Source organism: Eschrichtius robustus, chromosome 7 (assembly GCF_028021215.1).
Source record: "Eschrichtius robustus isolate mEscRob2 chromosome 7, mEscRob2.pri, whole genome shotgun sequence".
NCBI classification, from domain to species: Eukaryota; Metazoa; Chordata; class Mammalia; order Artiodactyla; family Eschrichtiidae; genus Eschrichtius; species Eschrichtius robustus.
This window is the reverse complement of record NC_090830.1, coordinates 89767078-89781235: the sequence shown is the minus strand read 5'-3', so window position 1 is coordinate 89781235 and position 14158 is coordinate 89767078. Positions and strand designations below refer to the sequence as shown.

General features: G+C 43.7%; 1 long non-coding RNA gene across 1 annotated transcript in view; it reads left to right on the top strand.

Annotated features, from left to right (window-relative positions):
• The first annotated feature begins 685 nt into the window (after window positions 1-685).
• The window catches only part of LOC137767270 (uncharacterized), a 51587-nt gene continuing 38114 nt past the window's right edge, over window positions 686-14158 (top strand). The window contains exon 1 of the long non-coding RNA XR_011074497.1: window positions 686-1008. This is a non-coding gene — a long non-coding RNA (uncharacterized lncRNA). The remainder of the gene's footprint in view (window positions 1009-14158) is intronic.

Below are 14158 nucleotides of genomic sequence, written 5' to 3'. Positions count from 1 at the left end.
TTTTAATAAGTTTGGAACAGGAAAGCCACATTTCCTTTCTAAAGTGCTTCAGAACATGTGGCAGTGGTTACCCCTTACATAAGACAGCCTGTTTATATTTATTTTTAAACATTGGTGCTCCCCAAGCATTTCTTTATCTTCTACTTATTTGTGAAGTGGATGTATTCCAGAAGACATTATGGGATGAAAAAGAGCCTCATGGTCCATTCATTTATTCATGCACTTATTTACTAAAAAATAATTACCAGGCTCCTACCATAGGCCAGGCGCTCTTGTAGACCTTGAGGATGCAGAGGTGAGCGATATCCTCACCGTTTTTTGTGGCAGTTGAACATCCATCCAAGAAGTTTCCTGGAATGCGTGCGAAAAGAAGCATCACTCCTACCCGCTTCCAGATATCCCCGCTTTACCCCGATGTGGAGAGGAGACGTGTCCCCAGGAGCTGGAGGTGAGCGATGGGGCCTAGCCAGGAGCCAGGGCTGCTGCCAAGGCGGACCTTCCCCAGTCCGGACCGCCCCCTTCGGGACACCCGGCGGGGCGGGGCACGGAGGGGCCGGGCGGTGCACTCCGCTCCCGGCCCGCCCTCCTCCCGGGCCCCAGGGGGCGCTCGCGCCAAGGCATAGGAGCAGGCAGCGCGTGGGCGACGCGTGGGCTGCGTGGCCAGCGGATCTTCAGAAGGTGGAAAGTCTTTGCGGAGGCTTGATGCCTCGCCGCCCGCTCGGGCCCCGCTTCCTCCCTCCAGCTCCCCATACTCTCCGCCGCCCCCGCCCCCCTCCCCTAGAGACTTAGGGCCGAGCGGACCCACCCCCGACGCTTGGAGTGGAGCCCGGGTCCCCGCGGAGCCCGAACTCCCGGCTTGGCGTCTCTTCTCTCTGCCGCCGCTGCGCTGCCCCGGAGCCCGAGGGGAGGGCGGCGCGACCCTCGACCTCGCCCACGGCCGCACCGCCGCCGCACTCGGGCTGGACCCCGCCAGCCGAAACCCAGTCCGCCCTCGGGGCCCCGCGCCTGGTAAGTAGGGGCGGACCCAGTACCGCGTCCCCGGGCTGCTGCGGGAGACCAACTTTTGAGTCCCACGTGTTCGCGTTCGCTCGGAGCCGCCCCTGCTGTTTAGGAAGAGCTAGCTGGGGGCAGCGTCTTGGTCCAGGGGAACTTTGGTGCGCCGTCTAGCTCCTGCCTTCCACCCGGTTCACCGGGGCCGGCGGGAGCGGGGAGAGGTCCAAGCTGCGCCTCCTGAGGGGAATGGGGAGGGGGAGGCGCAGAGTCTCAGCGTCCCAGCTGCAGTCTCAGCGCCCCACCTCCTGAGCGAGGGGATGTGCGGTGTCCCAGGGCTGGAGCCGCTGCAGTGGGACTCAGCCTCCTAACCATCCCCCCGACTCTTACAGTAGGTTCCAGTATTTAATTGAGTCTTGGGCTCTCGGGTTTACAACTCATCCACGGGCTCGAAACTCATCCATTGGCTCGTAGGTCCCTTGAAGAGCTCAAAGATCTTGGTTTGTATTTTCCTTGAGGAGGAACCTGGACCCTGCCCCAAGGCTGCACATTGTTTCTGGATTGCCTCTCCCTTGTTTGCGCATCCCTCCCTCCCTTCCCTGATTTGCAAAGGTTTGAACCTGCTGTTTGGAACTCAGGGAAGGTCTTGGAGGCTGAAAGACGCCTATTTCCTACAAACCAGAAACGGGGGACACAGAAAGGCTTTTGTGTCCAGGAGGGCCCCACAGGGTCCTTGCTTTCAGGCTGATCCCTGAGAGAAGTACTGTTAGGAAGATGTGTTCCTCCCTCCCCTTGAAGGACGTGGGTGGGCTTTAAGGCTCTAGTTCCCCCCACCCCTTGCTCCCGCCTTCCAGGTCCTTGGGGGTGCATGGAGGAGGGGGTGCAGGAGGGGCGAGGGCTGCAGGGGGGTCGGTGGTTGGCAATGAGGGAGGCATTGCATGCGCGCCAGTGCGTGTCCCGCCCGGACCCCTCGGAGCCCAGGATCCCTGATTCCCTAATGGGCTGCCCAGGAAGCCAGTGGGCTGCGTCATGTGCTGCCTTGTCACAAGTTAAGAGGTGATGGCCTCCCGCTGCACCAGGAGTGCCCAGGCTTTTGCCCAGACGTCCCCCAGAGTTCCAAGCCCTGGGTCATGAGGCGTAGCTTTGTGGGAGCCGGCGTCCCTGGACCAGGGGCACTCGGAGGAGATGGTGGGTGCTGACCAGTGAAGCAAACTGGCCTTGGAGGTGGTTCATGCACATCTTTATGCAGGTGAATCAGGCAGCCTGGAACTAGGTGCTGGGTGCCCTGGAAGTGAAGCTGAATCCGGCCTCTGTACCCTGACACCGAATTAAATGTTGGGGACAAAGTTTTGGGTGAAGTACAAAAGAATAGCTTTATTGCTTTGCCAGGCAAAGGGGGCCAGAGCCGCCTAATGCCCTCAAAAACTGTGCGTCCCAACAGGGAGGGGGTAGTGAAGAGTTTTATAGTAATGGTTCGAAGAGGACGTGATCAGCTTGTGGACATTTTTCTGATTGGGTTGGTGGTGAGGTAAGTGGGAGTCAACATCATCATCCTTCTGGTTCCACCTGGTGGCCTGAGGTCTACGTGCTTGTGGGCAGCTTACAGTTAACTTCTCCCACCTGGTTGGGGTTTCAGTATCTGCAAAACAGCTCAAAGGTATTGTTTTGCGTGCCCCTTGAGGGGGAACCAGGACCCTACCCCAAGGCTGCACTATTGTTTCTTTTGGCAGTTCCTCCCTAGTCTCCGCATCCCCCTCCCTTCCCTAATTAGCAACTGTTTGAACCTGCTGGTTGGAACTCAGGGAAAGTAATGGAGGCTGAATGAAGCCTATTATCTGTAATCAAGAAATGGCGGTGTTGACTTAAAAAAAAACAAAGCACAACATAAGCGTTGCGAGTTAAGTTTTATTTGGGGCAAAATGAGGACTGCAGCCCAGTAGACAGCGTTTCAGTGAACTCTGAGAAACTGCTCCGAGGAGGCGAGGAGCAGAGCCAGGTTATGTAGAAGTTTTATAACAAAGGACAGGTAGTCAGAACGTGAAAAGATTATTGTTTTTTCTTTTTTTTAAAGAATTTTGGTAGGAACTTTATAAATTTATTTATTTATTTATTTTTTGCTGTGTTGGGTCTTCGTTTTTGTGTGAGGGTTTTCTCTAGTTGCGGCGAGCGGGGGCCACTCTTCATCTCGGTGCGCGGGCCTCTCACCATCGCGGCCTCTGTTGCGGAGAACAGGCTCCAGACGCGCAGGCGCACTAGTTGTGGCTCACGGGCCCCGTTGCTCCGCGGCATGTGGGATTTTCCCAGACCAGGGCTCGAACCCGTGTCCTCTGCATTGGCAGGCAGATTCTCACCCACTGCGCCACAAGGGAAGCCCCCAAAGATTATTGTTAATTAAAGAAAACCAGGTATCACAAGTTAAGGAATTTAGTGCTTTTCTATGTATGGGAAGATGCCAGAGTCTGGGCTCACTGAAATCATTCCTTTGGTATGCACCTCAACCATCTGGCGCTAGTATCCTGTGTTTTCAGATCCTGAGTTTCCTCAGGGTTCACCATAGGGAGTGGCTGCAGTCTGTTGGCTGCTAGATGGCAGGTATTCTTTTCAGCCCTGAGTTCCCTCAGGGCTCACTGGCTCACGTTGGAGGGCTGCAATCCTTGATGACTATGACATCCTTTGTTTACTGATATGGCAGGAAATATTCCATTACATTTATAAATATTCCATTTATCAGTCCCTCCTCTTGGTCGGAAATTAGACCAATGTTTGGGAGACATTTCATGACCAAATTTTGTCCCACAGCGCTGGGAGGTTCATCCCAGATCAGGTGAAAATTCTTGTTGATATGCCACTCCAGGTGTTAATTTTCAGATTAGGCCCTGTTTAATCATCAGATTAAAGATTTTCTGGATCCTTTGTCTTACTAATCTATTATGATCCAGGAAATGTTTTCCCTTGTTGAATCTTCCCATATCTAGAGTTGCACTATTACAATCACTGATGGCATACAGAACTATATATTTGATCAACTCTTTCAAGCCACCTAGTCATCATTATTTTTGTTGGAGGCTCAGTCACACATTTGGTAATATAGAAAACAATAATCTTGTAAAACAGGCAAAATACAAATAATATAGCTAATAATATTAATAGAGTTATGAGTAAATATTTAAGCCAAGAGCATCCCACGCCAAACCAGTTTTCTAAGAGGTCATCAGGGTTTGGGAATGGGTCACTTAAGGCAGAAATCTGATTTTTCATATGGTTCATTAAACATGTTGTATTAGAGGATTCATCAGGTATGAAAACACAGCATTCAGTTTGAATTATGGCACAGGTGCCTCCCTGAGACGCTGTAAGGATGTCAAGAGCCGTGCAGTTTTGTAACACTGCTTTTCTCATCATAGAGACCTCAGAATTCAGTAGGCTAATAGACTGGTTACTGTCATTGAGTACTGTAAGAGACAACGATCTTATAAAATAGGATATAAGTAATGCAGGTAGTAATATTGACAAAGTCATAGTGCAGCAGGGAGACACAATTATAAACAATTTGGAAACAAAGAACAAATTAAAACAATGCTTAGTATAACTAGTTGTAATCCAGTTGCAATAAACCATCAAGTCCATAGGAGAGCCAGCTGGAAAAGCCAAATTCTGGCAGGATCAGGTAGAGCGAAAAAGATAAATGTTTTATCTTTGTTTACAAGGGTGTACTTTATCAACTCGTAGGTCATAGCATAAGAGAAAAGGTTTTTCTGAAACACCAAGATTAAAGCTCGTATATTTCCCAATGTCATAAAGTTATAAATCATATTCATCAGTTCATTCAGTCCCATGTAATTGATTCCTGTTGATCTGGATGAAGTAATCAGGTTTTCCAACATTTGTTACATAGTTCAGTGGTATTATCTAAAGGCCATCAGAAACTTACGTCTGTTAAAAAAAAAAAAGTTCTTTTTATGAGTCTTCTTGAAAATCTTCATTCTGTAAAAGCATCAGGACAAAACTTAAAATAACATGGTTAAAGATTTGAGTACAATGCAATTAGTAGGAAACTTGGATATTTCTGTGACATATAACATTTTAGAATAATTAGAATTATGACTGATAACATTGTATCAGGGCATATCAGATGTTAGGAATTCCATATAAATTTTGGAGTATCTATATTAATGACATTTATCCATACACTGTAACCTAAGGTTCATCTCCAATCACTTGACAATGTTTCTGAAGTAATTAAACATACCAAATAAACTTAGTTTAACATTCCTCTCTAAAGGTTCTGAAGAACCTTAGGGGCAGAGCAGGAATAAAGATGCAGACGTAGAGAATGGACTTGAGGACACGTGGAGGGGGAAGGGTAAGCTGGGACGAAGTGAGAGACTGGCATGGACTTATGTATACTACCAAATGTAAAATAGCTAGTGGGAAGCAGCCACATAGCACAGGGAGATCAGCGGTGCTTTGTGCTTTGTGACCACCTAGAGGGGTGGGATAGGGAGGGTGGGAGGGAGACGCAAGAGGGAGGAGATATGGGGATATGTGTATATATATAGCTGATTCACTTTGTTATAAAGCAGAAACTAACACACCATTGTAAAGCAATTATACTCCAATAAAGATTAAAAAAAAAAAAAAATTCCTCTCTAAGATGTCTCAGAGATGTTCCTTCAAAGCATCCCAGAGTCAGCTGGAGGCTAAAAAAGAGCTTTAGTTGGATTTTAATATTTGGGAAGTTTGTTAAAAATATGAAAAAGGTTTTAAAACACAACAGGTCATTGTGAAACAATACTTATTCATTTAACCAAAGTCACAAAAAGATTAGTTAAGGGCATAGAAACTCACACGATCTGTTAACAAAAAGGGGCACTCTAAGAAACTTTGTTCAAATTCCAGTCTTGTACCAGTTTACTTAACAAAATCTATTTACTTAGTTAACGTCAATCTAAATTTAGTTAATCCTGACCATGCATAAAACTTTTTTTCCTCAGGGTTTCTTTTCCACAGCCTTTCATTATCTGTATTCATATCAGCCTGTCCCTTATTTTTTCTGTCCAAATAAACCAACCAGCCCTAAGATATACTTTCTTCCTTTTCCCTCAATAAAATTTAATTCCATTCCTCATATCTTCTTTACTGGAAACACACATTCTACTTTCCTACTGTACACTGAAATATTTCTGTATTATTCCTATCAGTTATTTTTTTTTAATTTTATTTATTTAATTATTTTATTTTATTTTTGGCTGCATTGGATCTTTGTTGCTGCACGCGAGCTTTCTCTAATGGCGAGCTGGGGCTACTCTTCTTTGCAGTGCGCAGGCTTCTCATTGCGGTGGCTTCTCTTGTTGTGGAGCACGGGCTCTAGGCACGCAGGCTCCGTAGTTGTGGCACGTGGGCTCAGTAGTTGTGGCTTGCGGGCTCTAGAACGCAGGCTCAGTAGTTGTGGCGCACGGGCTTAGCTGCTCCGCGGCATGTGGGATCTTCCTGGACCAGGGCTCGAACCCGTGTCCCCTGCATTGGCAGGCGGATTCTTAACCACTGTGCCACCAGGGAAGCCCTCCTATCAGTTTTAATTACATGTTTAAATTAGAATCCTCAACTCTTAAAAACCTTAATTTCTAGTGAAAGTTAAGAAGTAAGCAGTTATGAACTGTCTTTTACATTAGCATTCTGTAGATTGGTGAGCATAAATACCAGTGATAATTTCTAAAAACATTTGTTTTCTTATAGAGGACATCTCAGGGTGACAGCAAACATTTTCATTAATAGTCCTAAATACCTTTAGTTTCTCTACTTAGTAATTGATGTCTCAGTATCTTTTTTTTTTTTTTTTTTTGGAAATTAGCTATTCAGTGAACTTCCATAACTTAAATTAGCACAACTCTATAACTTTAAGTTATCAAATATCTGAAGGGATAATTTTAAGTAGACATATCTAAAATATATTTTTAAAGAGTTTACCCCAAAGCTTTTATTTACATTTAAAGTGTTATCAAAGTGTTTTTCTTGCAACAGATATGATAAGGTCTTATTTGATTTCTATTAAACCTAGGTACAATAAAGTATTACGCTCAATGTTGATGACTCTAACGGCATGTCTATATTAATTAGATCCACAAACAAACTTTAATACCAGATATCAACTTAATATTGAATATTTCCCGGTTCACGTGAACCTGAAAGTCATTTTGGCCGGTCTCTTTATTTGTAAGCGCTTTTCTAAAAATTAAATAGAGCTCTTTATTTATAAGTTCAATTTTCATAATACTTTCCAGAGGTAGAGATAATCTCATATGTATAATGTGGACACAGACATAAACAGGCAAAACTAGAGGTCTCATGGCTTCATTTAAAAGAAAAAAAACTTAGTTATGAATTAGGTATTACAATATAAACTTACTGGTTTACAAAGGACAGTTGGAATACATTAAAGTTGCTTGCTTATATGACTAAGGCTTTACTATTTGTAAAGTTTGGCTGAGGGAGCATTCGCAGCGGTTTGAATTTTATAACTGCCACTTTGTCATTTTTTTTTTTTCCTTTATTTCAGGTCTTGTCTGATTGAGCTAATTAGGCTCAGTCTCAGGTCCTTGTGGCCTGTATTTACATTTCTGGTTTGTAGAGATTTGCAAGAGAAAGACAGTTGCTTTTAGTTTCCCAAAGAACAGGTCTGTCACCTAAATGATACTAAAAGATTTTATCAATGACAAGATTTCTAATTAAACTGAAAATTATTTTATGAGTTCTATGTTCTAGAACTTTAATTTATCATGCCTTCAAAGGTTTGTATAAGGCATTCAGCAAAGACCGTCTTTCTGAGTTTACAGGTTAAACCCAGAGCAAAATCACTATTTTTATTTTTCTTAGCCCTTGAATGTTAGTTCCCAGTTTTACCTATTTGTATGGTTCAGGTAACCCTGTTGGTGTCTTTTAGTATGTTCAATTAATATTTCCTGGGGGGCAGATTTATATGCGTTGTCTTATAATACCATGTAGGGGAAGTATTTCCCAGTGAAACATGACTATTCCACAGTATAATTAAACAAAAGAGATGTAGCCATCTTATATAAAGCCCATTTAAATATACCAATTTTATATACTTTCATCTCAATTCCATCAACTTTATACCTTTAACTTTACTTTTCATTAAGAGCCAATCAACAAGCTTACAGGAGGAGTTCTAGAAGTTTTTATTTTTGTTCCCTGTCCATTTTATCTTTTTTTATATAAAAGGCTTCTGGGATCCCCAGAGTGAGATTTTGAGGCAAGGAACTTAGACCCTTTGGCCTAACTGTTGTCCCAAGTAATTGCTGGTCAGGTGTCTCAGTTTAAAAAAAATTTTTTTTAGCCCGTTAAATATATTTTAAAGCTGGGTTAAAGAGAACAGACATGTTTGGCTTTTAATGTTGGGGACCAGTAGGGGGTCCCTTTTGGCCCATTTAACCTTAGGTAGTGTAATATCAAAACCTTGTGTTTAAATCACATCAGTGTCCATTTTATTTATCCCATTTTAAATAACCATCTAAAGATTGCTTTATTCATTTGAGATAATTCCTTTAAAATTTCTACCTTGTTGGAAATAGTATCTAGACTTTCCTAATAGGATTTTTACTGTTAGCATTAATTATTCTAATGATTCTATTAGCATCTGTGAGACCCATTGAGGGAAGGCAAAGACCACAAATGAAGCTTCCCACACCAGTTTTTCTTACTTGTTTTAAACTAAAGAAGTTCTTAGGTAATCATTAGATATATTTCTTTTTTCCACCTTTAATGTGATGTTTGTTTTTATAGGTACCAATAAAACAGCTGTTTATAATGAGAGCACTCTAGATTGACCAATTTGTTAGTTTCTCCAATTTTAAAAGGATCCATCATTTGGCCATTAATAAAGTATATGTATTTATAGTGATTCAAACCATTAAGACGCAAGAGGCTTCCCCATAAGAGAGTAGGGGAGGATGTAACCTAAGTAAAATCCAGAAAGTTTACTCTCAAAAATAGTATGGCGGAGGTCAAGTTTTCAAAACACAGACATACAGGGAAAGTCCTAGGAAGATCAGGTAGAACATTTACATCTCAAAGACATGGGAAGAGAAATGCAGGTTTCCCCCTAGAAGACCTTTGTTTAAAGTCAGAATTCTGAAAAGATATTTTTATCCAGCCAGCTTTTTAACCTTAATTTAACTTAACTGCGTATGCAATAAAAGAGCCTCCTCATTTTTAGGGTGTGATTTCCTTTAACTTCCAATTCAGTAAATACTGATTGATATAGAGGCTCATAAGTCTGGATGGTTAACTCAGATTTCTTAGCAAATCCCAATGGATCCCGACCCAGATCGGAAAATTCCTTAGCCAAGGCTCTTAAGTTCTGCAGGGTGTATACGTAAGCACCCAGGATGGTTCACCCCTCCCTGTAATAGGTTTCTCCTATGGGACCACTGCATGGTACAAGGACTCTGCATCCACCACTCTCATAAGTTTCTCAGTCGACTGAGAAAGCCGTAACCAGCCGGGAGGAGTCTTGTCCCTTTTTTTCAGAGCAGCGCTCTCATGTAATATCTTTACTTTTACCCTGACAAATTCTATTAAGGCAGCCATTGAGGAAAAGCATCAGATCAGCCTCTCACCTAACCACTCAGCCAAGACCACTTAGTCTCCTACAACTGAGCAAACCCTGGTATCTTTCAACCGGGTCCGTCCCCGCCCGCCCCCCCCCCCCCCGCCGCCCCAGTATCTTTCAGCTGGGCGGGGGCAGGTACCTGCTATACACCACCAAATAAAACTCAGATTCATCAACCAACACGGGAGATCCAAGAGCCAGGAGAGACTTACCCAAATTTGTCTGGACTCTCCGAGGAGGCAGATGGACACAAGGGGCCGCTACTGGTACCAAGGCTCCGTTTCCTCTTAGAGTTCAGGCGAAGGAGAGAAGTCCACTCTGGGTCCCTTATTCGTGGTCGCTATACCTCTTTAAAAAAATGCACAACATGAGAGTCGGGAGTTAAGTTTTATTTGGGGCAAAATGAGGACTGCAGCCCAGCAGACAGCGTTTCAGTTAACTCTGAGAAACTGCTCCGAGGAGGTGAGGAGGGGGAGCCAGGTTATATAGAAGTTTTATAACAAAGGGCAGGTAGTCAGAACGTCAAAAGATTATTGTTAACTAAAGAAAACCAGGTATCTCAAGGAATTTAGCGCTTTTCTATGTATGGGAAGATGCAAGAGTCTGGGCTCACTGAAATCATTCCTTTGATATGCACCTCAGCCATCTGGGGCCAGTATCCTGTGTTTTCACATCCTGAGTTTCCTCAGGGCTCACCGTAGGGAGTGGCTGCATTCTGTTGGCTGCTAGTTGGCTAGTATTCTTTTCAGCCCTGAGTTCCCTTAGGGCTCACTGGCTCACATTGGAGGGCTGCAGTCATCGATGTCTATGACATCATCCTTTGTTTACTAATATGGCAGGAAATATTCCATTTGTAAATATTCCATTACATTTATAAATATTCCATTTATCAGTGGACACAGAAAGGCTTTTGTGCCCAGGAGCCCCAGAGGGTCCTGCTCGGTATCATAAAGTCCCAGAGAGATTTTGGAAATAGAAAGGGAGCAAATATAAACATGGAAGACCCAGAAGGTCAAGGATAAGATGTCCTCCATCCTTTTCTTTCCCCTTTTTTCCACTCTCCCTCCTCCTTCCTTCTACGCCTTTGTCCGTCTTTCCATCCATCTTTCTTTCCATCCTTTCTTCCATTCTTCTATTCTTCTCTCCTCCTTCATTCCTTCCTCCATCCTTCCCTCTTTTTCTTTCCCCTCCTCACTCTCTTCCCTTTATCATTTCCTCTAATTTTTCCTCCCTCCCTCCCTTCCTTCCATTTAACAGACATGTTTAGGTGTCTTCTGGGTGCTGTTGGTACTTAGTTTGCACGGAATTTTGTTGCCCTTTCTGTCAGGACAGGTCCACCCTTGTGCTACCAGGGAACACTTTTGTACTGTGTTACCTTCCCCTCCTCTTTCTTTCCTTAATCAATTAGCATATATGGAACAGCTGCCTTAGAGAAAAAAGCTAAAATGATCATGGAGTTCACTTTCAGGAAGGAAAGTTAAAATCAGGTTTAGAAATCGAGGTATGAGTATGTGAAGAGCTGAATAATAGTGGAATAATTACATGATGTCACAAAACAAGGATGTGAGATGCCAGAAGCCAGCATGAGCATTATTATTAGAGTGAAAGGAGACCCCGGCTGAGTTTAGAGAATGGAGCAGTTATTGTGGGGTGGATGGGTTTGGGAAAGCCTTATAGAGAAGGAGTGTAAACTGGGGTTCCAAATAGGATTTTCATATTTGGAAAAGAGGGAAAATTTCAGTCCAGGAAAGGGGAATGACGTGGGTAAAAGCTCAGCAGTTTTGGTCTTTGTTGTTGTTGTTGTTGTTTTTGTTTGTCGCCTACATTTTCCAAGGGCAAGTTCCAGTCCAGGGAACCTCTTTCTTTCCCAGGGCACCTTTGCCGCCACTTCCTCTTCAGTTCTGTGTCTTTCCCCACATTTTAAATTCACCTGTTGATGGGCTCAGGGGAAGCACCCCATTTCTCTCAGTCCCTGCCTTGATCAGCAGACTGGTCACTTTTTGCTGCACATAAAGAGCTTCTTGGAGGGGACATCTAAACTGAAGAGAGGGTGTTGAAATGTTATTCCCAGCTTGGTGGTTGAAATTCCAACTGTAATTTTTATCAGCTCTGGGTGAGCCAGAGCATGGTCTGACATGCTGGAGATCTCAGAGGGCCTGAAGTCAAGGATTTCAGTTGGAATTCCTGGCATGGCTGGCCCAGTGTGATTGAGTCCAATCCAGGGAATGCTCATTTTTCTTGCACACTGTATGTACATTTAACAGTTGTTCTTGGATGTTTTCATAGTAGATGCGTGTTATATGCTGAAGCCAATCCATATTATTTGGTTCTGACATCCTCAATCCATGAAGGAATAGTTGATTTTCAGATGCCTGCAGAACCTTGATCCTAGCCAGGTGTCTGGGTCTTTCCTGGCAGTGACTTGAGTGAAATCTGACCGATATACTGTGGTGACAGCCAGGCTGTGGAAGTTGAAGATTCTACGTTTATTCCCTCTGAGGCTGGCATTTCTCTGCGATTGTTCCATTGTATCCGTTCCAAGGCTAGGGAGATATAAGGTGGCCAGGGTCCCCCTAGGCTTGTGGCCTCTTGATATTTGCCCTTAAGTAAAAGAAAAAATCCCTTTACCAAATACTTGCTGGTTGCTCAGAATAAAAATTTTCTCATGGGTACATTACAATTGATTATTAAAAAGTTCACATTCAGGCATCCTATATGTTGTTTGTGTGTGTGTGTGTGTGTGTGTGTGTGTGCGCGCGCGTGTGTGCAGAACAAGGAATTCCTTTTCCTTCCAAGGATAGTGTAGTGATTCTCAGGGTCTATTTGATCTTTCCTTTCCTTCCTTCATCAGGTGAAATCTGGTTAAAAGGGTTACCTTGGAGCAGAAAGGAAGGGGAAAGATGGTCCTGGTGGTAAAGCCTCACTGAAAGCTGTCCTAGAATGATATTGTCAAAAGACAGTTTTGAAAGTTTTAATTCAACTCTACATGTTATAAAAAAAAAGGGAAACCTAGGTCCAGAGATGTCAAGTGATTTGGGCCAAAGTGATGCAGCAGCTTAAAGATAAACCAGGATCTGAGTACAGGTTCTCTGACTCCTGGAAATAATTACATGTACAGAATCTTTGCACCCTGTTATCAAAGTATGTTAGACAGAGAAAGCGATGATAAGTAAATTAAATGTTTGATCAGCAGAATAAATGAAACAGCTTTGTTCCACACTTCATTGGGAGTGATTTAACAGAATTTTTAAGAATAATTTTAAAAGTGGAGGATAAAATATATTTCAAGAGTACAGAGGTCTTTTACACAGATATATAGGGTCTGTTTGAAAAATATTCTCATAAAAAAAGCAATCAGACTTAATTGCCCACGACATTCTCATAACATGATATAAGGACTTTGGAGGTGTAGAATGCTGAGCTAATTAAAAGCTATCCAATTGCTCAAAAACTATTAAATAGCTGTTTTGTGAAAGAAGAAGCCAAGTACACAATATATCAAAAGACAGTAGAAGTGCAGTCTTCCCCGTATACCATGGGATGCAATCAACACTGTAATTGGACTACATTTCCTACTCCCAAACGCCAGTGTTAGAGAAGAAAAATAGAGATTAAAATAGCTTCTGAATCAAAAACATTTTAAGAAACAAAGAAAGAAAAAGGAAAGAAAAATCAAAGTAATCTGGGTATTGAGAAAGGAAAAACCAAGTGGTCTAATGAACAAAGCTATCATGTCTAGCCCCAGCTTGATAGTGCCTCTTCCCTCTCCTCCTTGTCAGCTGCCCCTCGTCTTCACCTCAATCACTGAGCAATTAGGAAGGCCTGGCCCCTGCATTCCCAGAGTCAGGATCTTGAGGAGATTGGGGGGTGGGGGGATGGGGGCTGCCCTGGGGCTATCTTCTCTACCCTGGCCCCTTAGGGAAGGCTCTGGGAGGGTCAGAGAGAGCACTGATCCCAGCTGTAGGCACATCTCCAGCGCCTCCCAGCTCAGGCGGTTGAAGAAAGGCCTTTAAGAGCTGCAGACGCGCCTTCTTGCAGCTCCTCCAGTAGCAGCCTCCCTCTTAGAGCCGGGCTCCGGTGCAGAGCCCTCAAGACAGTCCTGTGTTCCCCACCCAGGAGAACGCGCAGAGTGAGCTCACTGGCAATCATGCACAGTTTGGCTTAGCTTCAACCCAGACCTCCTCCTTTGTTCCTCATCTCTCCAAGTCACTACTGTCATCCACCCCAAAAGTTTACTGATCACCTGTATTGGTTGCATTATTAGAAGCAGTATAGATAGAAGTTAAGAGCACTGTCTCTGGAGCTGGGATCCCTGGGTCCAAATCTGGAATCCACACTTGTAGCTGCATGATTTGGGCCAAGTTAGTCAATCTCTTTATCCCCAGTTCTATTATCTATGGATATGGAATAATAATGATAAAGGGTCCCAAGGCATGAGTTGTGAGGTTGTTAAATGAGAAGGGCCTTAAAGCACTTTGGTAGTGCCTGGCACAGAATAATTGCTCCTTAAATGTTAGCAATGATTATTACTTTAACCTC